The sequence below is a fragment of the Schistocerca piceifrons genome, chromosome 6 (genome assembly GCF_021461385.2).
Source record: "Schistocerca piceifrons isolate TAMUIC-IGC-003096 chromosome 6, iqSchPice1.1, whole genome shotgun sequence".
NCBI classification, from domain to species: domain Eukaryota; kingdom Metazoa; phylum Arthropoda; class Insecta; order Orthoptera; family Acrididae; genus Schistocerca; species Schistocerca piceifrons.
Genome location: NC_060143.1, coordinates 209035328 through 209061559, shown reverse-complemented (window position 1 = coordinate 209061559; position 26232 = coordinate 209035328).

The window sequence follows — 26232 nt, the reverse complement described above, 5'->3', positions numbered from 1 at the left end:
CAGTGCTGTTTCTAAAATATGATTTATTCGTTAACAAATTAATGGAATTTCGGTATTTTTAGCGTACTTGACTTAACAGTCAAGCTTTACGCAGTACTCATCACAGAAAATTTGCATCCTTCCTAACCAGCCGTGGATGAGATTTTAATGTTTGCACTGCTTTAATTGCTCAGATGAAACCATTGTTTTCAGCTAATTTAATTAGTATTTGTACTCTTTAGCAGCAAAGGTATTGGGAGGGGGGGGGAGGCAAGTAAGTTTAAATCCAAACATTTCGATGCGCTCATTACTGATTGGCTGTCGTTTTACGGAAAAGCATTCCCTACCTATGGTTATCTGGAAAATATTGTTCGAGCCGACGTCGCATGCCCTGCACTATGAGGCCATTCTCTGTAGCACTCTATACTTATTAAGAACTGGCGTGACATTTCTTTTCGAAAGAGGGAGGAAATTTCTAGTCATAGCCAGGAGATATAGCAAATACCACTCTAGAGGTATACAACTATCAGTCGCTCGTATTTAAGAAAGTCCGTTTCATACTTGTCGATAAAGAGTGCCACTAGCAATGAAGTTAGTGAAGGTACAAACAGCTAAGCTCTGCCTGTCTCTTTTTCCCAAGTCATCAAGTGCTGGAGCGACTTTTGTTTGTCTCATTGTTCGAGTATCACCATCCGTAGAAACATATGAACACCACCCTATGACGCTAATGTGTGGACGCACGACCTGTGCGCGGAAAGGCGTGAGAGACTGCCAGGAATCACACCGGGCAGTTTCCCCTAAGCTCCCTTGTGGCTGGTCCGTCGGTCGGCGTGAACCTCTCTGCGTCACGGCTGACTTTGCTCATCGGGTGCCTTTGTTCCGGGCGCTAACACCTATCATAGCGGCTACTCTCTACCAGTGTCTCCCGCCTCTTCGCAATAGCTTCGTGCCCGCGCCTCCTGCCAGCGCTGAGATATTTCCGTCGTTGTACTTCATATCCTGTTTCTAACATTACCTTGTGGCTTTCAATATAATTCTGGGCTAAAATGATGAAGGCCTTAACGGGTACTGTAACTAATTACCTTTGTCTTTTACAAAGACTACTAGTGAAGTCTTACCACCCTGAAAAAAATTAAGCTTGGACCATGAGACTCGATGATGGTTTTACTTCTTCAGCGCATACAGGGTGATTTCGTGCTGGTGTTGCAAACTTTCATGAATGATGGACAAGGGAACTGTATCTATTTCAGGTAAGGGATTCTAGCCACAGACACGGGTTCCCAGGTAGATGCCGTGTTTCTTGGCTTCCGCAAGGCGTTTGATACAGTTACCCACAGTCGTTTAATGAACAAAGTAAGAGCATATCGACTATCAGACCAATTGTGTGATTGGATTGAAGAGTTCCTAGATAACAGAACGCAGTAAGTGTGTTTTCAGGTGTGTCGCAGGGAAGTGTCATAGGACCGTTGCTATTCACAAGATATATAAATAAGCTTGCGGATAACATCTGAAATTCACTGAGGCTTTTTGCGGATGATGCTGTAGTATACCGAGAGGTTGTAACAATGGAAGATTGTACAGAAATGCAGGTGGATCTGCAGGGAACTAACGAATGGTGCAGGGAATGGCAATTGAATCTCAATGTAGACAAGTGCAATGTGCTACGAATACGTAGAAAGAATGATCCTTTATCATTTAGCTGCAATATAGCAGGTCAGCAACTGGAAGCAGTAAATTCCATAAATTATCTGGGAGCAGGCGTTAGGAGTGATTTAAAATGGAATGACCATATAAAATTAACCGTCGGTAAAGCAGATGCCAGACTGAGATTCATTGGAAGAATCCTAAGGAAATGCAGTCCGAAAACAAAGGAAGTAGGTTACAGTACACTTGTTACCCACTGCTTGAATACTGCTCACCGGTGTGGGATCCGTACCAGATAGGGTTGATAGAAGAGATAGAGGAGATCCAACGGAGAGCAGCGCGCTTCGTTACAGGATCATTTAGTAATCGCGAAAGCGTTACGGAGATGATAAACTCCAGTGGAAGACTCTGCAAAAGAGGCGCTCAGTACTTCGGTACGCGCTTTTGTTGAAATTTCGAGAACATACCTTCACCGCGGAGTCAAGCAGTATATTGCTCCTTCCTACGTATATCTCGCGAAGAGACCATGAGGATAAAATCAGAGAGATTAGAGCCCACGCAGAGGCATACAGACAATCTTTCTTTCCACGAACAATACGAGACTGGAATAGAAGGGAGAACCGATGGAGGTACTCATGGTACTCTCCGCCAAACACCGTCATGTGGCTTTCGGAGTATGGATGTAGATGTAGAGTTGAAAAGTATAAGCGAGAATCCACTCATGTTCCGCCTTAGCTTCACGCAGCGCTGTCACTAAAGGTCCCAGTTTCCGAAACCTGACCATAGCGGACAGATTACTCCCCAGTACACTCAGACAATTTCCCCTGTTGATGGACTTAATTAAAAACTTGATGTCAGAGAGATCGAATCTCGTAAGTCTACAGTACAATAATAATGAACTCCATTTAACTACACACGCTGCTACATTTACAATAGTTGTCCAGAATGACGGCATCCAACGTCAATGCAAACACGGGCCGGCCGGAGCGGCCGAGTGGTTCTAGGCGCTACAGTCCGGAACCACGCGACTGCTACGGGTATTGATGTGTGTGATGACCTTAGGTTAGTTAGGTTTAAGTAGTTCTAAGTTCTAGGGGACTGATGACCTGAGAAGTTAAGTCCCATAGTGCTCAGAGCCATATGCAAACATGGCATCGTGGCACAATATTCTGTCACACCCGTTCGAATATCACAATTGCCGTCCGACCATTGATGCAGGCAGCGAGAATTATTGTCGGGAGAACCTCTTTAATCTCGACAGGCATGTCGGACAGAAGACGTTTCACATAGTCCTTCAAGAAGCAGTGAAGCAGGCCACAAAACAGAACCTCCTCTGCCTATTCCCATTTCGGTGACCGTCACGAAATGTTCACGAAAACCCTGTGCAAAGTGAATGGGGGTCCATCATGTTGGAACCATATCTGTTGACGAATAGGAAGTGCAATATGTTCCAGGAATCTGGGTAGTATGTCCCTGATAAACACTGTGTACACTGGTGAATTTAATGGAGGAATAGGAAGAAATGGGCCTAGTACGTAATCACTGACTACGACTGTCTACAGATTGACTGACAATCCATGTCGATGGCTTTTCACAACTGTATCGTGGGGACTTTCGTCGGCCCAGACATGACTATTGCAACTATTTAGCATTCAGTCTCTGGTGAAACAAGCTTCATACGTGAAAAATACATACACAGGAAAGTGAGTATCGACTGAAAGGCACTGCAACAACTGCTGGTTGAACACGACACGAGGTCTGAAGTCAGTGGGAATCAAAGCATGCACAATCTGGTGGGAATGAAGCTGTATTTCCCGCAATAATAGCCACACAGTACTCTGCAAAATATTCATTTCATGTGCATCTGATCGATTGCTGGTTTCAGGCGACTCATCCACTGGAGTAAGTATTGCATCTTCAAAGTCCCCCTTGGTCGTTATACTGTGGTACCAATTGCGCTGTTTCACTTAAATGTTATAACAGTAACACATGGTGTGTTCCGAATGACTTATATGCAAATATTTGGTCCCGTAAATCTCTCCGTTTCTCTGCTGCTTCTATTTGCTTGTCAATACACGAAAATTATGTTAGCAAGTTCCGTCACCGTTTGGTTAGAGCTCACCTGCATTAGTACTTCAACTTATAAACAAAGAGTGCAGTCTACTACAATACAGACATTGTCCAGCAGGACTGTTCATATTCGTACAAAGTAGGCCATCTCTATTGGGTTAGTTGAGTTATTACTCCTACCTGTACACCTAAATACTCGTCGGGACTGCCCTCCTACAAACTTCAAAGGGGACCACACGAATGTTCCCACAGCGATTTGATTGATACTGACGGTGTGTGTGGGACACGACTAGGACTCGAACATTTGTAAACAGGAGGACACAACTCTCAAGTGGTTTCGAGAAAAGCAAGTATGAAAATTTTATGAATCCTTACCAGGTGTAAAAGTATGAAACCAGAATTTCCCTATAGATGGTGCTAGCCATCAGTCTAGTGACAGTGAGACCGCGTCTGCAGCATCATCTGCTTCCTGTAACGACTGACAACGAATGTCAACACACAGTAACCCAAGTTCCATACATCGATATTTGTTTCAAACCCGTAAACATACCAAGTTTTGTGCCTACGAACTACAATTTGTGGACAGCATTGGTTTGCTGTTATCATCTGAAGAAAACTGCTGCAGAATCGCATCGAATGCTTGTCGAAGCTTTCGGCGAAAATGCTCTTGAGAAAACACAGTGTTTCGAGTGGTTCAAAAAATTCAAAATTGGTGAATTTGACCTGAGAAACGACGAGTGCAGGAAACCATCGAAAAAGTTCGAAGACATCGAATTGTAAGCCTCACTGGATGAAGATGATACTCATACTCAACAGGAACTCGCGGAACAATTGAATGTGATGGAGAAAGCCGTTTTTCTTCGGTTGAAAGCTATTGGAAAGGTACAGAAAGTGGGGAAATGGGTTTCGCGCGAACTGAATGAAAGACAGCAAGCAAATCGAAAGATCACTTGTGAAATGCTGCTCGCCAGACACAAAAGAAAGTCGTTTCTCCATCGAATAGTGACAGGCGATGAAAAATAGATGCTAAGCGTCGTAAATTATGGGTGAATACAGGCATAGCATCGACATCCACGGCAAGACCAAATCGCTTTGGAAAGAAGACAATGATGTGTGTTTGGTGGGATGAGAAGCGTGTCATTCATTATGAGCTGCTAAAGCCTGGTGACACCGTTAAGGCTCATCGCTACCAACAGTAAATAATGAATTTAAATAGAGCTTTATGCGATAAATACTGCAATATGGAAAAAGGGAACATAAAGTCATATTTCTCTATGACAACGCCCCATCACATACAGCAAAACGGGTCAGGGAAACGATCGAGGCGTTTAGTTGGGAAATACTAGAGCATACGGCTTATTCTCCAGTCTAGTCTTGGCTCCGTCCGATTATCATATATTTGCATCTCTATGACACGCTCTCGCTGAACAACGCTTCGCTTCAGTTCGTATGAAAAAGTACGAAAATGGCTCGCTAACAGGTTCGCTTCAAAAGAAGAACTGTTTTTTTTATTTTGAATAAAAAATTATTTATCAGTTTCGCCGGCCGGAGTGGCCGAGCGGTTCTAGCCGCAACAGTCTAGAACCGCGCGACCGCTACGGTCGCAGCAGCTTCGAATCCTGCCTCAGGCATGGATGTGTGTGATGTCCTTAGGTTAGTTCGGTTTAAGTAGTTCTAAGTTCTAGGGGACTGATGACCTCAGAAGTTAAGTCCCATAGTGCTCAGAGCCATTTGAACCATTCATCAGTTTCAGAAAACAGACGAACAAGTATTGCAACCAAATTCCGGTTTCATACTTCTATACTTCATATATGCGTTGTACGACCGCTTTGATTCAAGAGCGCGTAAGCGCTTGATTTCATACAAGCGAGGTCGCTAGTTCGGATCCCGTTGACGGTACTGCTTTTGTTTTTCATTGTCACTTAAAGTTCTGAAGACGTTCTGCTAACATGCCATATTGAATTAAATTCTTCAAAATATACACCGCAGTTCAATCTTCTGATGTTTATTTTTTAGAGATGCGTGAAGAATCTTATTAAACGACTTCAAAACTGCGCGTACGTCTTCGAAACGAATAGACACATCTTCTAGAGAAGTCTGCTTAAAAACTGAATCAATCGTATATCATCAGTTGTGCACATATTTGGTGAAATGATTCGATATGCGTGGTACGTAGCGAAACGAAGTGACGACCTAGAATCGTTTATGTATGCAAATCAAGTTTGTTTTGCAACAGAAAACCACGCAAATTCAAAAATTCAGCGTTCATTACATGTGCTGTTTGTCGCAATGCTTGTTTTCTTTTCATATTTCTGCGATCAGTATTATGCTGATTCGTGCGGTGCCTAGTAGGTTGCAGGTTATACTTGTTACAAATGCAGGTGCAATAAAATAAATAAAGTGACTCTACAGATTTGACTGAAAGTTCTCGTGTACGCTTTTTTTATTTCCAGTCTCTTAACAAAAGAACCTGTTGTTTTCCTTTTTGTCAGAATAAATATTATGACAATAAAAAATTATTCATTAGACATTGGTAACTTTCACAGCCATAATAACACTATTGTGAGAATTACTTGGTAATTAAAAAAAGTATCAACATCGAGTCTCAGTCCAGAGACCTCGCATTTATGAAACGAAGTGCTTCCTCGTTTAGCTGCGCACACCTTAGATGCTACCGGCCATACAAAGCATATTAGTGGTCGTTTAATTTTCAAACTCGATTTCCTCGAAAACGGTTGAGGATTGCGTCTTCCTGTTTAGATATGTTGAAGCCATAGTCGTGCCCTACACAGACAGCCAATATGAATCAAAACGGTGTGGACAAGCTCGTACGATCCCCTTGTTAGCAGCAACAGCATAAGTACATCATGTACTCTACTGTGAGAGGTACTTGCCATCATTCCTGAAAGTTTGTAATATCATTAGGGAATCACCTGATGTATGCCCTTCTTTCAAAACATTCTTCTCTACGACGGACTACTTGGCGGAGGCCTTCGTTGTAAATGTCTGAATTTTAGCTATTCAACACGTGTTCCACCTCGAAAAACAGCCCCTTTTGTTTTGGAAATCCCTGACACGCAATCGTTTCTTCGTCTGAGGAGAGAGGAAGAAGTCACTTTTTGTCATTTCAGAAGAATACTAGGAGTAATGAACATATGTGACTGTCCAGTGCAGGGTGAACTGGAGCATTGTCGCTGAGAAAAAACATGTTTTCCCTGGCCTCTCCTTTCGACAGCTCCCGTAACTTCGTCAGGAGATTTCGGTAATACTCTCGTGTGATAGTTGGCTCTTTACAAGAATAATCCCAGTAGCCACTCAGCAACACCTTGGTGTGGGTGGAGGTTATACTTATCAGCCGAACTAAGTTAATAATTGGCTCCTTCTACCGACCCACAGACTCCGATGATATAGTTGCTGAACAGTTCAGAGAAAATTTCAGTCTCGTAACAAATAAATACCCCACTCATACGGTTATAGCTGGTGGGGACTTCAACCTTCCCTCGATATGTTAGCAAAAATACTTGTTCAAAACCGGTGATAGGCAGAAAACATCTTCCGAGATTGTCTTAAATGCTTTCTCCGAAAATTATTTCGAGCAGTTAGTCCACGGACCCACGCGAATTGTAAATGGTTGCGAAAACACACTTGACCTCTTAGCCACAAACAATCCAGAGCTAATAAAGAGCATCATGACTGATACAGGGATTAGTGATCACAAGGTCGTTGTAGCTAGGCTCAATACCGTTTCTTCCAAATCCACCCCAAACAAACGCAAAATAATTTTACTTAAAAAAGCGGATAAAGTGTCACTAGAAGCCTTGCTAAGAGACAATTTCCAATCCTTCCGAACTGACTATGCAAATGTAGACGAGATGTGGCTCTAATTAAAAGATATACTAGCAACAGCAATTGAGAGATTCGTAACTCATAAATTGGTAAGAGATGGAACTGATCCCCCATGGTACACAAAACAGGTGCGAACGCTGTTGCAGAGGCAACGGAAAAAGCATGCGAAATTCAGAAGAACGCCAAATACCGAAGATTGGCTAAAATTTACAGACGCGCGAAATTTGGCACGGACTTCAATGCGAGATACCTTTAATAGGTTCCTCAACGAAACATTGTCTCGAAATTTGGTAGAAAATCCGAAGAAATTCTGGTCGTATGTAAAGTACACAAGCGGCAAGACGCAGTCAATTCCTTCGCTGCGCAGTGCCGATGGTACTGTTACCGACGACTTTGCCGCTAAAGCGGAGTTATTGAACGCAGTTTTCCGAAATTCCTTCATCAGGGAAGACGAGTGGAATATTCTAGAATTTGAAACACGTACAGCTGCTAGCATAAGTTTCTTAGAAGTAGATACCTTAGGGGTTGCGAAGCAACTCAAATCGCTTGATACGGGCAGGTCTTCAGGTACAGATTGTATACCGATTAGGTTCCTTTCAGATTACGCTGATACAATAGCTCCCTACTTAGCAATCATATACAACCGCTCGCTCACCGATAGATCTGTACCTACAGATTGGAAAATTGCGCAGGTCGCACCAGTGTTTAAGAAGGGTAGTAGGAGGAATCCATCGAACTACAGACTTATATCATTGACGTCGGTTTGCAGTAGGGTTTGGATGCATATACTGTATTCAAACATTATGAATCACCTCGAAGGGAACGATCTATTGATACGTAATCAGCACGGTTTCAGAAAACATCGTTCTTGTGCAACGCAGCTAGGTCTTTATTCGCACGAAGTAATGGCCGCTATGGACAGGGGATCTCAAGTTAATTCCGTATTTCTAGATTTCCGGAAAGCTTTTGACACCGATCCTCACAAGCGACTTCTAATCAAGCTGCGGGCCTATGGGGTATCGTCTCAGTTGTGCGACTGGATTCGTGATTTCCTGTCAGGAAGGTCGCAGTTCGTAGTAATAGACGGCAAATCATCGAGTAAAATTGAAGTGATATCAGGTATTCCCCAAGGAAGCATCCTGGGACCTCTGCTGTTCCTGATCTATATAAATGACCTGGGTGACAATCTGAGCAGTCCTCTTAGGTTGTTCGTAGATGATGCTGTAATTTACCGTCTAGTAAGGTCATCCGAAGACCAGTATCAGTTGCAAAGCGATTTAGAAAAGATTTCTGTATGGTGTGGCAGGTGGCAGTTGACGCTAAATAACGAAAAGTGTGAGGTGATCCACATGAGTTCCAAAAGAAATCCGTTGGAATTCGATTACTCGATAAACAGTACAATTCTCAAGGCTGTCAATTCTACTAAGTATCTAGGTGTTAAAACTACGAACAACTTCAGTTGGATAGACCACATAGATAACATTGTGGGGAAGGCGAGCCAAAGGATGCGTTTCATTGGCAGGACACTTACAAGATGCAACATGTCCACTAAAGAGACCGCTTACACTACACTCGTTCATCGTCTGTTAGAATATTGCTGCGCGGTGTGGGATCCTTACCAGGTGGGATTGACGGAGGACATCGAAAGGGTGCAAAAAAGGGCAGCTCGTTTTGTATTACCACGTAATAGGGAAGAGAGTGTGACAGATATGATACGCGAGTTGGGATGGAAGTCATTAAAGCAAAGACGTTTTTCGTCACGGCGAGATCTATTTACGAAATTTCAGTCACCAACTTCCTCTTCGGAATGCGAAAATATTTTGTTGAGTCCAACCTACATAGGTAGGAATGATCATCAAAATAAAATAGGAGAAATCAGAGTTCGAACAGAAAGGTTTAGGTGTTCGTTTTTCCCGCGCTCTGTTCGAGAGTGGAATGGTAGAGAGATAGTACGATTGTGGTTCGATGAACGCTCTGCCAAGCACTTAAATCTGAATTGCAGAGTAATCATGTAGATGTAGATGACAATTATGTCTTCACCTTTCTCATTGGTGGGGGATCCACGTATTTTCTCAGCTTACTTTGCTTCTTTGTCGTTCACTCAACCAACACCAATGCTGGGTCGTGAGGCGGCTTTAGACGTCTTTTGGATTCGGCTAACACGACTGAGACATATCTAGTGCAGCCTGGCGCAGGAGCGCTGTCTGAATGGGTTTGAACTGTCGCGGAACCTAGCAGGCGGCGAGCTTTGTCACTTTCAAAATGGCGTCCAAAATGTTGAAAAAGGATCCATAACTAGTTTTTCCTCAATAGCGATTCAGCTGTAGTAGAGCAACAAGGTTGACATATCTGAGCCGGCCGGTGTGGCAGTGCGGTTAAAGGCGCTTCAGTCTGGAACCGCGTGACCGCTACGGTCGCAGGTTCGAATCCTGCCTCGGGCATGGATGTGTGTGATGTCCTTAGGTTAGTTAGGTTTAATTAGTTCTAAGTTCTAGGTGACTGATGACCTCAGAAGTTAAGTTGCATAGTGCTCAGAGCCATTTGACATATCTGATTCCGCTGGGGTGTTCGATCACTTGTGGTGGCCAGCGCTTTTTGACCACCTGGGGAGCCCGGACTTTCCATGAGCGTTATACAACAGCTTTAAGAGCTACTGTGAAAACAGAGAAGCAACACTTATTGTGCCCAGGAGAGAACGTAATAAAGGAAAGGTTCCCCACAGTGCTCCACAAGCGACACTGTTTTCTGGGATCTAGTACTCGACCCTGTATTAGCAGTGCTATAGTATCATAAATGATTATGCCCCAGAAGCAGCCTAGAAGATGGAAGTAACATAGTCCTTCAACAATTACATAGGTGATGCCAAGGAGTCAAATCGTCTGTTGCGCTTGAAAAGACTACGTCATGCTGTTAAAAGGACACCCGATCATGCGATTAAGCGACAGGTCCATAAAGAAGACGTCCGTCACAGTCACCAGATATTTAGGCGTCGTCCTGGATCTCATCAGTTACGATTGTAAGCTGTCAATGCAAACAACATGAACGTATCATAACGCTATCTTAACTTCGATTATGGGATACTTTGTGAGTGCTTAGGCACACAGACTCTTGCCCATAACATCAGCAACGTGGAATACTTCTTCAGTTGACGGGAGTTCGTGGCACTGTGTCAGTTGAAGCGTTACGAGTAATACTTGGAGTATGTCCATGGTATCTTCAGATACGGAGAAAGGGAGCGACGTATTGGCTGAAGAAGAACATCATCATGAAGTGTTGAATTCAAAAGGTATTCAACACGCGTTCCAGCGCGAAAACCAGCTCTTTTTGTTTTGGGAATGTCTGATACGCAACCGTTTCTTCGTCCGAGGAAAGACGAAGAAGTCAATTTATGTAATTTCAAAAGAATATAGGCAATGAAGCAAGCAGCAAATTCAAAATCAGATCCTTCTTCTACGGCAGAAACGATGAGATGATGCCCAATCAGTGTGGCGTACCTATGGTGTTTTGCCAAATACAAAAGAGAACTGGGAATGAAGCGCCTGAATCCCTCAATAGGCCTGACTCTCTGCTTTACTGGATGGGCCCTACGCCGTTTACTGGCATCGAATTGGTAGGATACAGACCAACGAGTGTGTCTGTGGTGATGAAGGTACGCCAGAACATTACATCTGTGGACGTCCGCTGTGTGCCGAAGTAGCTGATGCTGATCGGTAGCAACTGAATAGGAACGGAACACAGAATGTCAGGCCCTTGACAACGTTGCTGACGCTATTGCAAGAAAGGCTTGGGTGACGCCTCAACGTATCAACCAAACCCGGGGGTACTGCACTACGAGAGGCTGTAGAGAAAATAGAGAGGCAACGCAGCGAAGACAGCTGAGGTCAACAGTTGCGGCAGAAGAACTGCGAACACTGTATGCGCAGTCGGCGTAGCAACACCAGAGAGAATCGTGCGCCATGTCTCGTCACCCAAGGAACCCGAACCAAGGTGATGTGGGCCAATTCCTGGCTGCTCTCATCACTGACAACAATTTTCTCCTTTGCAACACGGAAATCATTCCCTGCAACCAGGGAGCCACAAACAACGAAAGAGACAGATAAAACCAGAATGCCCTCCAAGGGCCCTAGGAACTGGCGGGACATGCCTATGTCCTGGGGTGTGGTGGAGTGCGTTGCGGCTTGTGGCAGACAAAAACTGAAGATGCAGTAGTACACAGAGATTTTGTAGTAGGTGTAGTTTTTTATTCACATTAGAAATTGTTTATGTAGTAGTAGTAGTAGTAGTAGTAGCAGCAGTAGTGCGATGATGGGAAGTAATATTGTGAAGGGTAAACATAAGTATTAAGGTATACTGCATAATTCGTGTGAGAATAGACAGAACCTATATTTAAATTATAGGCAACAAACTGTAGTGTAATGTAATGTTATAAGTAAATAAATCTCTGATTCCCTTTTCTTCACAGCGATATGGTCTGCCATTCCGTCCTTCAATGTTCAGACTTGTTTCACCATAGTCGATGCATCTATGTCACCTTACTACTGTGTCACCTGATGACGTATAGCTGTCGTAGACTTACTCCAACTTAACAAGGGCTGATGCAGGGTTGTCCCCCTTCAAAAACAGGAAACTATTTATTGCGTGGTGCTTCTATTTATCAGTGGGCTGAACGATTTTGTTTAGCTTCCTCTAGCAGGATGCTACAACAGTGTGATGCGGGGATCTGAATGTATACCAAGGATGCAGACATTTACAGTACTTAAATATTTAAAAAAAAATTTCGTAACTTTTTTTCTAGAGAATATTACAACTCAGTCTCTACCCTTCGTACGCTAGGTATATATTTTTTATAATGTTCAATCCTATAGTGATGCAGAGAAACAATATCTGATGTCGACGTGAAACATACTCTTTACACGGAGATCACTTGTCATCAGTGAAATTTGGTTTATTTCCATTGGTGATGCGTAGGTAATTCATTGAGTGAGTAAGTATACGACATATCAGTGAAAAGAGTGGAATGAATGTTAAAAATGGTTCAAATGGCTCTGAGCACTATGGGACTCAACTGCTGTGGTCATAAGTCCCCTAGAACTTAGAACGACTTAAACCTAACTAAGGACATCACAAACATCCATGCCCGAGGCAGGATTCGAACCTGCGGCCGTAGCGGTCATGCGGTTCCAGACTGTAGCGCCTTTAACCGCTCGGCCACTACGGCCGGCGAATGAATGTTAAAATTGCATTTGATTATATCAAGTGAGCCAAACCATTCGCGACTTACCGGAAATGAATATGATGAATATCGGTATTGGGCAATGTGTGGCTCAGATTAGATATTTGCCTACCATTGTCGTAGAGAACGAGCCACACACGTCAGCTTTAACATCCTGCAGTAACTTGACTGCCTAATATACATCAATTGCCAGTGATCTTACAGACTAATTTACCAAACATTGGCTTGTCATTGTCGATAATAACTAACGTAAGTTGCAACTGGTTGCATTAAATGAAACAGATATCACGTGATGTCACAGTTAAATTGTCGAATCAACCAAGAAGGTGAAATTGGCTGGTATATTTATTCAGTAGCTTTTTGAAAATTATTCAAATAATTGACAGTAAAATAAATCACGCAGTGAAATTTGCTGTAGTGCATTAATATCCGAAAGTGTCAGGTTCTCCAGTACTAACTGTTCATAAAGCTCAGCTCGACAACACATCTCTACTGCTGAATTTTCACTGAGTCTACCACACAAATATTTTCATAGTCCCAACAATTGTTAAAGTATCTAGTGTAACCACATGCCAACCAAGTTATACCATTACATAAATGCTTTTTCGCTAGTGTAACATGAACTCTTCACACCGTCTGGTGGTTACCAGCTGGCCTCCGGAAACCTCACTGCTCAGAGCCAATAAGACGTGCGACCACATATAGGCCCGTGCCAGTGGGCTTCGCCTGTCTCTATTCCTGCTTAGTCTTTCTCAAATCTGTCGCTTAATAAAAAGAAATTCTTAACAAAATGAACCACCACGCTTTGCATTATACGAGGGTGAGTCAAATCAAAACCTTATTTTATTTTCAAAAATGTTATTAATTGTGCAGAAGCGGTACAAAACAACTGTATCACTTTTCAACATAATTTCCCCCCCCCCACTCTCAATGTAAGTCCTCCAACGCTTACAAAGTGCATAAACTCCTTTAGAAAAAAAATCTTTTGGTAGTCCGTGCAACCACTCATGCACCGCGTGGCGTACCTCTTCATCAGAACGGAACTTCTTTCTTCCCATTGCGTCTTTGAGTGGTCCAAACATATGGAAATCACTTGGGGCAAGCTCTGGTGAGTACGGTGGATGAGGAAGACACTCAAAATGCAGGTCTGTGATTGTTGCAACTGTTGTACGGGCAGTGTGGGGCCTTGCATTGTCATGTTGCAAAAGGACACCTGCTGACAGCAGTCCATGTACCTTTGATTTGATTGCAGGCCGCAGATGATTTTTTAGGAGATCTGTGTATGATGCACTGGTGACAGTGGTCCCTCTAGGCATGTATTGCTCCAAAATGACGTCTTTTTCGTCTCAAAAGAGTCAGCATAACCTTCCATGCTGATGGTTCTGCTGATGTAGCACGCTTACCAACTTACAGGATAACGGTGTGAAATTTCGATTTCTTATTACAAATTTCAGGTTTTCATTTGACTCACCCTCGTACTATCACAGTAAAAGTTTTACATTATAAAATTCAGCTATTTCTGATTTGAACGGTACCAGGTGACATATGTCACATTCAATTATTTCTACAAATAATTACTAATTCGCTACAGGAGTCCGATCCAAGACTCCTACTATCGTCATGATGGAGTTTGTTGGGATGCGGTACTGAGGGCCTTTTTATGTTCAAGAGTGCCAAGAAAACATCATTGACAATAGCATTGTTATTAAGCAGTAGTACAGGATCGTCGCCCAAAGCGTCGAGCCACAGCTGGGCTGGCGGAGTAGCGTCTCATCAGTAGTGGAAGGCCAGCAAGCGTTCGCCTTGTAGTACCGCCAGGCCAGCGAAATGTTGGGTGGCTTCTGCTATGTCACGGGGCGGCCGGCGACCTGCAGACTAAGACGGCCTCCAGCTCTATGTATCGATCTCCAAATACACTCATTGTCGTCGAAGATTGACACTCAGGAGCCAGGCACTGGTCCACCTGAAGTACCCGTTGGCATACAGGGGGTTGGCTCTCGCCCCCCCCCCCCCCCCCCATTTAAGAGACAGGAGCCAGCAGCATCGGTGTTTGCACGGAAACGGGGTGACCAGCAGCAGTGCATCCCCTGTTGAGGGCGGTTGATGGACAATATCTAGGTCATGGAGGCAGGCCTCCAGCAGACCTGCATGGTGATGGCGGCTTCCTTATCCCATCAGCGTTGCCTCAGAAGGTGGCAGTGCAATTGCCAGTAGCAGTGTCCTTCCAGCTGGACTCGTGGTTCCAAAGACGATCGCAGACAGCTAGGTGGTGCGAGGATCTACCTCCATACCCTTCCCTGTCACTGGATAGCTGGAACTGACACAAGGGCTGAGACTAGGCAGTAGACAGTAGGGAACCAGTACTCAGTAATCAAACATTTGTTAAGAAGGTGGGCCATTTATGTTAGCACTTCCCGCGCGCTCTGCGGCGGTAAGGATGGCTATGTCATCATGTGTCCTGGTTTTACCTCGCTATCAGCTCTGCTAATGACTTCAGACTTTCGCAAATTCTCATTTTAGAAGCTCTTCTCTGCTGGCTTGGAACCTGAATACCTATGTTACGTTGTACCTTGCATTCCCTACAACATTCTGCTTTGTCACTAGTATGACAGTATCTCTCTGGCTTCCATGATGTCATTACGATTTTATCTGCCGATCTGGATGCTCGATCATTCCCCTGTGCTGCTATAGATTTCGTGTTTGCATCTAGCTCAGCATTTCCCCCAGGTGACAACCTATTGGTCACTGACACAGGCAGTTCGGTTTCCAGGAACTGCCAAGGTAGAACTTGGACGAGATTTTGATGTCCACTGGGATACCATTCTGGGGCATAACAGTACTTCCATGCAGCACGGTATGAAATAAATATTTAACAACTAGAATACATTGTTGATTGATGCTGAAACTATCACACTTGATTCACAGTCTGCCTCCGTAGCACAGCGAGAGCGTTGCCGCCTACCACGCAAGGGGTGCCGGATTAGATTCTCGGCAGGGGTCTGGGTGCTGTGCGTTTTTCATCATTTTCATCATCACTGACACACAAGTCGCCGAATTGGCGTAAACTAAAAAGACTTGCAATAGGGCCGTCGAACCCGGAAGGAGATATCCCGGCAAATAAATGACATACGATCATTTCACTGGATTCACTTACTGTGTACACGTAGAAGACATCATGCACTGATCCAGGTATGCACCAAATCTATGTTATAACCTAATACTAGACTGATTCTGGCTGTGTAGCCTTCACAACTAGAAGCCACTGTGCAGTACTGTGGCCTTCCAGGGTGTCGTTATTAAGCTTCATGTGATTCTCAACTGATTCACTTGCATTCAGAAGCCTACTTCTGGACTATTAGAGATATCACAGATATCAGTATTTTGATGTACTCAGATTAGTTCCTGGAATACTGGTTGAACTACTATTAAATCTTAAGTATTTGGATATTCCTTCACTTTTAAAAGTAACAGAAGCCTCACTTCTTAGGGCTGGCCAAGCATCCTGTCTGCCACTGCCCCATTAACGAGCATGAAATTACCCACCTTGTATCTTCGCTGACAAGTCCTTTATCTCAACAAGCTAACCGCCACCAGATTACGAATTCTACGTGGCTTCCCAAGCTGATGATCGGACCATCGCCACCGCAGCCAAGCAATACATTTGTGCTGTCAAGATTTTAAGATCTTTTCGAACATTTTTTAGTACCAGATTACAAGTCCAAAAGATCATAGAAAAGATTTGTTGTTGCTTCTAGGGTCCTTGCTAATGATTTGTTAATGTGCGCGTAGCATACTGCACGTGTCGCCTACATCAAATCGAAATAGTTACGTGTCAGCTGCATGACATTGTTATTTACATTTTTCACTAAGACCGGAAGTTTTATACTACGCTTTTTTACAATGTTATTAAGCAAGGTATCAGGACATTATCATTCTAATATTCTGCCTTGTGGGGTAGGGGAACGTGGGGTGCAGAGTACAAGTGAGATAGATATTTTTCGTTTATTTATTTATTTATTGAAGCTACATTCTTCTTGGTGGAAGCTGCCTCATCTTATGTTACGCTCAGATTTGGTGGAGTTTGGAGCGAGGAGGAGGCCTAATTATGTAATCGTCGGCATGGGTCATGTTATATCACAAATGTAAACCAAGTGTGCTGGTATAGCTACAATTGATACCGCCGATGTTGGTACTATAAGAGTATACGTCGTGATGGACACAAAGCAGTTTCACCTCTGGCGCCAACGTAATGTTTGGTCGCAGTGGGCACTATTCTATCATTTATTTACAACTGCGTGTATCCGTTAGCGCTGCAGAAATGAGTTGGTTTCCTGACAAAGGCAGTGGTGGGTTTTGTCAGGATCCCGGTCTGTTATTGGTAATTAACGTTCCAAGTGCACCGAGAACAGTTCATACAAGAAATCCATCACGAATGACTTCGTGGTTGTGTTATTTACCCTCACTGTCAGCACAAAACAATCTGTTAGTTATTGTGTAAGTGTAGTCCCTGTTTTCGAGTTTTTCTCCGAATAGCATTTCAGATCGGACCGCCATCTTATACAATGTTTTTCAGTACTTACAGTTTAAAATCCGTTACCGAGGAAATTGTGATTACTATAGGAAACCCATGTAGAAGCAAGACCATAAATACATGAAGAGTGATAAAAAGGTAGGTGATGATAACATTACCCGCCTATCACAAAACGCGTAAAAGGAAATCTATTACCTAAAATTAGCGACTTATACTCTATCTGCTAGATTTTGTTTCACCAATGCCTCCTTCACGAGTTCATTACAATGGATGCGGTGGTCGAAAGCAAAATAATATCGACGATTTGAGTTTCGCTGAAATTTCTTCAGCTTTACGGGATGGAAATGGCGGTTTAGATAACTTCCACTGCGCAATACCTATTTAAGTAATTGCTTTGGTGTACACATAGCGTCGTCGGGAAGCAGTTCGATCGCGTGCATTCCGTTTCAATACTGACAATACACAAAAAGCAGTCCAATGGAGCCGAGTGCTCTTGCAGATAGCTCTTTCTCAAATTACTTGAATATTGCCGACGTTTTGCGTAGCCGTCAACGCTACAGATCTGTAAAGGACGCCACACATCATTCCATAAAAATACCAAAGCAAAACGGTCGCTGTTGTTAGTGTGAAGGAATAAAAGCTGAAGCACTCCGTGTAAGCGAAAGCGATTGCGTCGATATCCGTACCACACGATACTGGTCGTTACTCTGCAGCTGAGAGCAGTTCCTTAATATAGCTTCGTCATTCACAATCAAATCAGGGTACAATACCAATGACCTCTTTGAAATATGATGCTTGTGTTCTTACACTTAAAGTCATCGTATTCATTCGTTTAATCGGTTTCGCCCCCATAAGTGAGAGAGGGTTTTTAGTACTGAACTATAAGCGACTAGCGATATCTTACACGTGCACTTTATGTGATGCGATTAAAGAAAATAGACAGTTTATATTTCTGAGCAATGAGAAAACATGTTTGGAGAAATATGAAGCCGACATAGAAAGATGTATTTTGCAGATTCCTGCTGTCATAGACTTACCATGATGTGTATCATCATCATAGAGTAACTGTCTCTAACTTTAAATGTGAAAATTTTAGGTTAGGGTTTACCGTGACTGTTATTGAGATTAAATGAAACAACAAGTTTACTGTTACCAGTCACCGATTTATTTATTTCCACGACGAAAAAATGGTTCAAATGGCTCTAAGCACTTTGGGACTCAACTGCTGAGGTCATTAGTCCTCTAGAACTTAGAACTAGTTAAACCTAAGTAACCTAAGGACATCACAAACATCCATGCCCGAGGCAGGATTCGAACCTGCGACCGTAGCGGTCTTGCGGTTCCAGACTGCAGCGCCTTTAACCGCACGGCCACTTCGGCCGGCGCTCCACGACGAGAGAAGTTGCGGATTGTGGTATGTGTTGTAGCCAATAAGATTATTGTATTTAAAGTCTGTAACATTTCACCTGATTGTTAGCAACAAGTATGAAGTATAAGCCATTTTAACATTTCACTTGATTGTATAAACGAGTACGAAGGTTAAGCTGTTTTAGCTTTTCAAAATCGGATTTATATGCCACCTGAAGTACACACACATATATTCGACACCTCAAAACGAACACCTCCAAACCCTTTAAATAATTATTCTGTAGTAATGTTGTTACGATGTATATTCTTTGTACTTTGCGATTATGTCTTCTCTTCTGCTATACGAACCTTGCACCCAGCAGATTCCAGACGCCATATTTATTTACAAATGTGACAGTATACATGTGATGTGTTACGACAGCGGAAAGAACCTGTGACCACTGGAGGTACTCTATTTTACTTATTTTATGTTTACCATTAGATATCAGTTTAATTTTTTGTCAGAAGAAATCCAAAACCATGTTCTGAAATAGCGTCTTGTTTCTCCACTAGGCAGTGCCACAAGTTCCTCCAAAAAATCGTAACACAACACACACACACAAATGTCATACTAACTATGGTAAATCCATTCGATGAAGGAGGTTTAAACCTTTGATACGCGTCATGGAAATGAATAAAACGGTGACTGGTAACAGTAAGCTTGTTGTTTCATTTAAGACTAATTGTCTCGTTGAATGTATCTGATGTTCCTAACGTTAATTTCATATTGAATACGCATATCAAAATATTTATAGGATTCTCTGGCATGGGATGACCACTCAATTTTTTAAAAGAATACCGTTTCTCATTTCAGTAGCCTTTTATGTAGTTACACGAAAACAAATTTTAAACCCAGGTTTACCGTGGGACGCAGTTTTAAGATACTGAACTCTTGTTATACAGGTCCTGGATTCTAATCTCAGTGTGGCCATCCAAATTTTGGTTTTTCATGTCCCCAAAATCTCCAATTCGAGCTTCTTACCCGTTTATACATGGTAGAGAAGAACTGTGTCATGAAATGTTAACCCTGCTTAGCTGGTGCCAGTAGGAATCAAAATTACTAATGTTGTGTAGGTCGACGACGCAACATTTTTAAATTACAGAAACTTGGTGCCACGCGCTCCGATTGGCCGCAGGATTGCTCTGTTGCCGTTCGTAGATTGACGGGCAGCGCTATGGTTCTCGCTTCACGCATACAAACGTCCCTCGTCCCGCCACTGCCCCAACATGATACGCACACGTGTCGAATAGGTCTTGGTGTTTGTCTCCATCTCATGTCAGAGGCATTCACACGTAAGCTTTGCTTCGGAGCGCACACACGTCACCTGCGATTTAGTCATACAGTAAGCATGGCGGCACAGTATTCCTTTGAAGAACAACGAGATACGGTTTTAGTTTATGGGCTAACCGACTGTAATGCACATGAAGCTCGACGGTTGTTGAGAACGGTACCCAGCAAGACGCCACCCACACCCGCAAACGTGTACAGCAATTCACGGGTGAGTTGGCGAAACAGGCTCGTTAGTGGGATATCATGGTGATGCTGGAAGACCTCGAACACGACGGGATGCTGCATGTGAAGAGACTGTTCTCGATCACTTCGAAGAAGCCCAAGTACTCTATCGGTTGGACACGACATGGGAGTCATCGGTTAGTCTGGGAGGTTTTGGGGGACGACGGCCAGCATCCATTTAGTTTCCACCCTGTCCAAGACCTAAATCCTATGGCGGACTATGAACAAAGGATAGAGTTTCGCCAATGTTTCTGCGACGTGTTGCACAAGATCCCGACTTCCCCACCATTGTGTTGTTGACCGACGAGTGCACCTGCAATCGGAATGGTCTTTAAAACACTCGAAACGTTGATTACTGGGCAAGGGGAAATCCTCACGTCACGTACGTCCACGGACACAAGGGACGATTTTCGGTCAACATTTGGGCAGGCATTGTGGGTGACCATCTGACTGGGCCGATCAGTCTACCTCTTTGACTTACCAGGGTAAATTACCTTCACTTGTTGCAAGAAACTCTACGTGGCCTGCTGGAAGACGTTACGCCGGACATACGGCTACACATGTGGTTGCAGCATGATGGGGCACCCGCACATAACAGTCGTGCTGTGAGCGGATATTTAAATGAACTCTGCCACGTAATTGGCAGAGGTGCTCATAGGACATGACCCCCGCCATCACCAGACCTCACGCCACGGAACTGTTTCCTGTGGGGACTCTACAAGTTCTAGTTCACCCACCTGGAAGCGGATCTCCTAGAAACGAAGAAGAATTAATGAATCGCATTCAGCATGCCACCAGTCACATCAGGGCAATGCCAGTAATCTTTGAAAGCGTTTGGCAAAACACCGTTCGACCAAGCTTGTGTCGCGTCAGAGTGTCGCCAGTTCAAGGCCCTGCTTTAAATAAATAATGTTATAACTACAAAAAGGCCCTTTTCAGGGTCGACACAATTTGTAAAAGACTTCCTGTACCCGAACTAACAGCTGCTGATGGGTGTGTTCACGGTACGTCTTATCCTGAAACTACAGAGGATGTGTCGGGACCCCGGCGGATTCACCCTCAAAGTGGAAGGCTGGCGCCGGCCTGTGTGGCCGAGCGGTTCTAGGCGCTACAGTCTGGAACCGCGCGACCGCTGCGGTCGCAGGTTCGAATCCTGCATCGGGTATGGATGTGTGTGGTGTCCTTAGGTTAGTTAGGTTTAAGTAGTTCTATGTTCTAGGGGACTGATGACCTCAGCAGTTAAGTCCCATAGTGCTCAGAGCCATTTGAACCATTTTTTGGAAGGCTGGCGCGCTACCACCGAGCGTGCGGGCCGCCTTGGATACATCGCGATCTCAGGCGGGCAAAGCATTCGCAGTCGTTCGTTGTCGAGAGTACCCTGCAACAGGGCTATCCCGCGGGATTGCGGCCAATCTGAGAGCGTGGCGCCAAGTTACCGTAGTTTAAAAATGGTGCTTTGTCGACCTACACAACATTAGTAGTTTTGTTTCCTACTGGTATCAGATATCTAGAATTAAAGTTTCGGTGTGCAATTTTTCTCCACCCTGTAATATAAGAGGGAGTCGAAACTGAGCACCAGCTAGAACGTGACCATGGAATGGTTAAGACATTTATCCAACTAGGAGACGAGACGATCGATTCCTGTTGCGTAGAATGCGGTCGGCCATTGAAGGGTCCACAACTGTACCCACTTTGCATTCCTTCGTCTAACTGAAAACGACGTTTACGCGGTGATGTCACACTGTGTAAGGTCCAGGCTGTACAGAGGACGTTGTTGTGTATCCCAAACAAATCGATGAATCGTTACCATTGTCCAATTGGCAGTTCTGGGCTGATGTTATCGTGCAACAGGAAGATTCCGTCCGACAGCATTGCTGGGTGTTTTGACTACGGTATGTCGCAGTTTTTGCAAGATGTTTTCACATCATTGCGCACTGATAGTGGTTCCACGCTAGAGGAACTCCACGAGCAGAGGGCCACTGCAGTCGAAGAAGAAAGTCATTATACCTGTACCTGAACTTGTGTGAACAGCTTTGGATTTCTTTCGCGTGGGGACTGGCATGTTTCCACTATTGGGTTTGGCGCTTGCCCTCAGGCTGTCGGAATGCTGCTGGACGGAAACATCCTGTTGCGCGATAACGACTGCACTCACACTGCCAATGGGACAAAGACTGTGCTTCAGCGATTTGGTTGGGAAACACCGAAACGTCCTCAGTACAGCCCGGGTATTTCTCCGTGTGTTTTTCCCGTCGTTGGCGACCTGAACAAAGACGTTTGTGGACGTCTGCTTCACTCGGACGAAGGAGTGGAATAGTGGGTACTGTTGTGGATCCCTCAGCAGCCGAACACCTCCTAGGAAACAGGAACTGATAGTGTCGTCTTTCAGCTGGTAATTTCTTAACGCCTGTAGTGATTACTTTTGAATGGAACCATTCCACAGTATCATTCTGGTATGTGTTCGAGTTTCCCTTGACTACCTCTCATTGGTCATCGATGCTAAATCTACATTTGCCTCGTTTTAGCGAAACATTTAGGGAACAGTACTGGAATGTTAGTTAGCAGCTTACTAAACGTCTTTTGTCATTTCTGATTTATATCATTTTCCGCAGCCTTACGAAAAACGACCCTTATTAAAGTAACGAATGATATGAAAATATGTAGATGCACTCATGACCTCCTAAACCAGGGGTTCCCAACCTGTGGATAGTTACCCCTTGAGGGGCAAAATGAAATTTTCTGAGGGGAAAAACTAAAGGAGTCGATTCTGTTTCAGTCACGAAACTAAATTATTTCCAATAAATCATTACTAATATCACAGTTTTGTGAGACTCTACTAGCGATTATGTAAGTTATCAATAATTACTTTTTCTCAATCATCTGTAGTAACATTAATGCAGTGGAGGTTGCAGGTTCCTCACGTGGTCCACCCACTATGCATATATGTTGTGGTTTTTCCCGTAAATTGCTGATGATACAAGTGAGACACATGTTAAATAGTTCAACAAAATGCCTTCTTCAAGTTGTAAATCCTACCTTCAGTGGTCCAGAAATTCCTTCATTACTCGCTTCGAAACACATAAATGAATTAGTTGACAGCACGACACAGCAGTAACTACAGAAGGGTTACTATAGGGCTGTACACAATATCATTATTATTAGAATGATTAGATACAAGGCACTAACAGCTTGAAGGCGTCCAATTTCTGCCATTTGAGAAGTAACGAGTGAAGCAGTCAAGTGATTTAAGCAAGTATAGTGCACATATCTTAGCTTGGTTGGCTAATGCAGGGGATGTATGTTTTGTAACAACTGTCTACCCTCACTGTGGATGCGTAGCCTTCTTAAGTGAGAAGGAGTTATGGGTAGCGCTTGAGAAGAGGATTTGTAATTCTCGTACCTGTAACGTTTGTCGAGGCCCGTTTCTTATCAGCTCCAAACACATTATTCTTTTATGCTCAAAACTGTTTTCTGAAGAAATCAATTTGCACTGCAGTATTACTCTTATCACCGCACTAATGTAGTACGAAACAATGTATGTAGCGCCTATTGTAGTGTCGGTAGCTGGACCGACACCGTGATGTTGATTGCTGAAAGGGAATGCTAAACTAAAGCTGTGGCCGATAGTGCACGCACGGCATACAGCAGACGAGCGTGAAGTCTGGAACATGAGAACTTATGAATGAATAAGAAGAAAAGTAGGTAGATGCTTCGGATTTCGGGATCGGTGCTGTGCTTGCGCACAAAGATGGATCGCATGATCGCCCTATTGCCTTTGCGTCCAAATTGCTCTCGTCTGCGCAAAGAAATTATTCACAGATAGAGAAAGAAGCTTTGGCTCTCGTGTTTGGTGTCACTAAGTTCCATGATTTCTTGTATGGTCGTCACTTTACCATCATCACAGACCACAAACCTTTGACATCGCTTTTTCATCCGACCAAGCCTGTACCTCCACGTACAGCGCAGAAATTCATTCGCTGGTCTATTTTCTTCTCGCAGTACCGCTACGATATCTTGTATCGGTCCACTGCTAAGCACGGAAACGCCGATGCGTTGTCCCGTTTGCCTGTTGCTGAGGATAAAGCATTCGATTCTTCCGAACTTGCTTGCATGTTCCTTGATTCGGAAACCGATGAAGTGGTCGAATCGTTTCCGATTGATTTTCGTCGTGTCGCTACAGCCACAGCTGCTGACCCTGTCCTTGCTACTGTTTTGCGTTTTGTTGCTACGCAATGGCCTTTGTCAAAGTCTCGGGTCGAGGATCCGTTGGTTCGACGATTTTTTGCTCACAAGGAGAGACTTTTTGTTCGACGTGGTGTTTTGTTGTTGCGTTCTGATAATGATCAGTCCAGAGTCGTGGTCCCACGTTCGTTACAGTCCTCTGTTTTACGGCTTCTTCATCAAGGACATTGGGGTATAGTGCGAACGAAACAACTTGCTCGTCAGCACTGTACTTGGTTCGGAATCGATGCTGCGATTACGAATATGTGTTCTTCGTGCCCGGCGTGTGCCGCACAACAGTCCGCACCGCCGCGGAAAGTCTTTGCGTGGCCAAAAGCCACTTCCCCTTGGCAACGCTTGCACATTGATTTTGCTGGTCCATTCTGGAATGCTCGATGGTTGGTTCTGGTCGACGCCTTCAGTAATTTTCCTTTTGTTGTCCGGATGTCTTCCACGACGTCCTCCGCCACCATCCAAGCGTTGTCTGCTATCTTTTGCATTGAAGGTCTTCCGCAGACTATTGTTTCCGACAATGGCCCACAATTCATGTCCGCCGAATTTCAGTCATTCTGCCAGGCCAATGGTATTCAACATCTGACATCCCCGCCGTTTTCGCCTCAGTCCAACGGTGCCGCTGAACGGTTGGTCCGGACTTTCAAGTCACAGATGTTGAAATTGAAAGAGTCGCATTCTCGGGAGGACGCATTGTTGCTCTTTTTGTCTTCGTATCGCTCTCAGCCCCGAGATGGTCGCTCGCCGGCTGAGTTGCTCCACGGTCGTCCTCATCGCACCTTGATGTCTTTGCTGCATCCGCCGCATCAGGTTCCTGCGCAGCGGCAGACTCCTGCTTTTGCTCCAGGCGACGTTGTATTTTATCGCAACTATCGAGGTTCACGGCGTTGGCTCGCAGGGCGCATTCTTCGCTGCCTCGGCCGCGCGATGTATTTGGTTTTGGGGGCCTCTGGTGAGGTGCGTCGGCATCTCAATCAGCTGCGCCTCTGTCGTCGCTCGGGTTCTGCCGCTCCCCGTCTGCTTTCAGCGACGGTGCCGTCCGGTCAGCGCCCTGGGGACCCATCTACTGGCTCGCCTCATCCCCAGGTGTTACCGACGATGCCTTCCATTTTGCCCCATGGCGACGCGCCGCCGCCGCCGCAGCAGCAGCAGCAGCAGCAGCCGCCGCCGCCGCCGACCGCATTCGACGCTTCGCTGCAGCCGCCAAGCGCCTCCCAGGGTCACGCGCCGCCGATCGCTTCCCGTGACCAGCTGTCCTCCGCCATGGAACGCCCGCCCGCTCCGGACCACATGACGTCATCGCGCGTCGGCTACCCCGACGCAATGGAGGTCGACCCTTTAGTCCCTCCTGTCTCTTTACGGGCGCATACACCGCATGTTGACGTGCACCCTGGACTAGTTTTGCAGGCGTTTCCTAGCTCCCCTCGGACCGGATGGCCGGGTGCGGGTGGCACAGCCTCGCCTGTTGTTAGGCTCCCCACCTCATCGCATACGTCAACATGTGGTCCTCCCCACGGCGGGCGGAAGCCTTATTACACGACCGTTCGCCGATTTGCGGGGGAGGAATGTGGTGTCACCGCCAGACACCACACTTGCTAGGTGGTAGTTTAAATCGGCCGCGGTCCATGTAGTACATGTCGGACCCGCGTGTCGCCACTGTGATCGCAGACCTAGCGCCACCACCAAGGCAGGTCTCGTGATACGAGAGTGGACTCGACCCCAGTTGTACGAGAACCAAGCTACCGCCCAGTTGTATTCGAACCTAGCTATCGCCCAGTT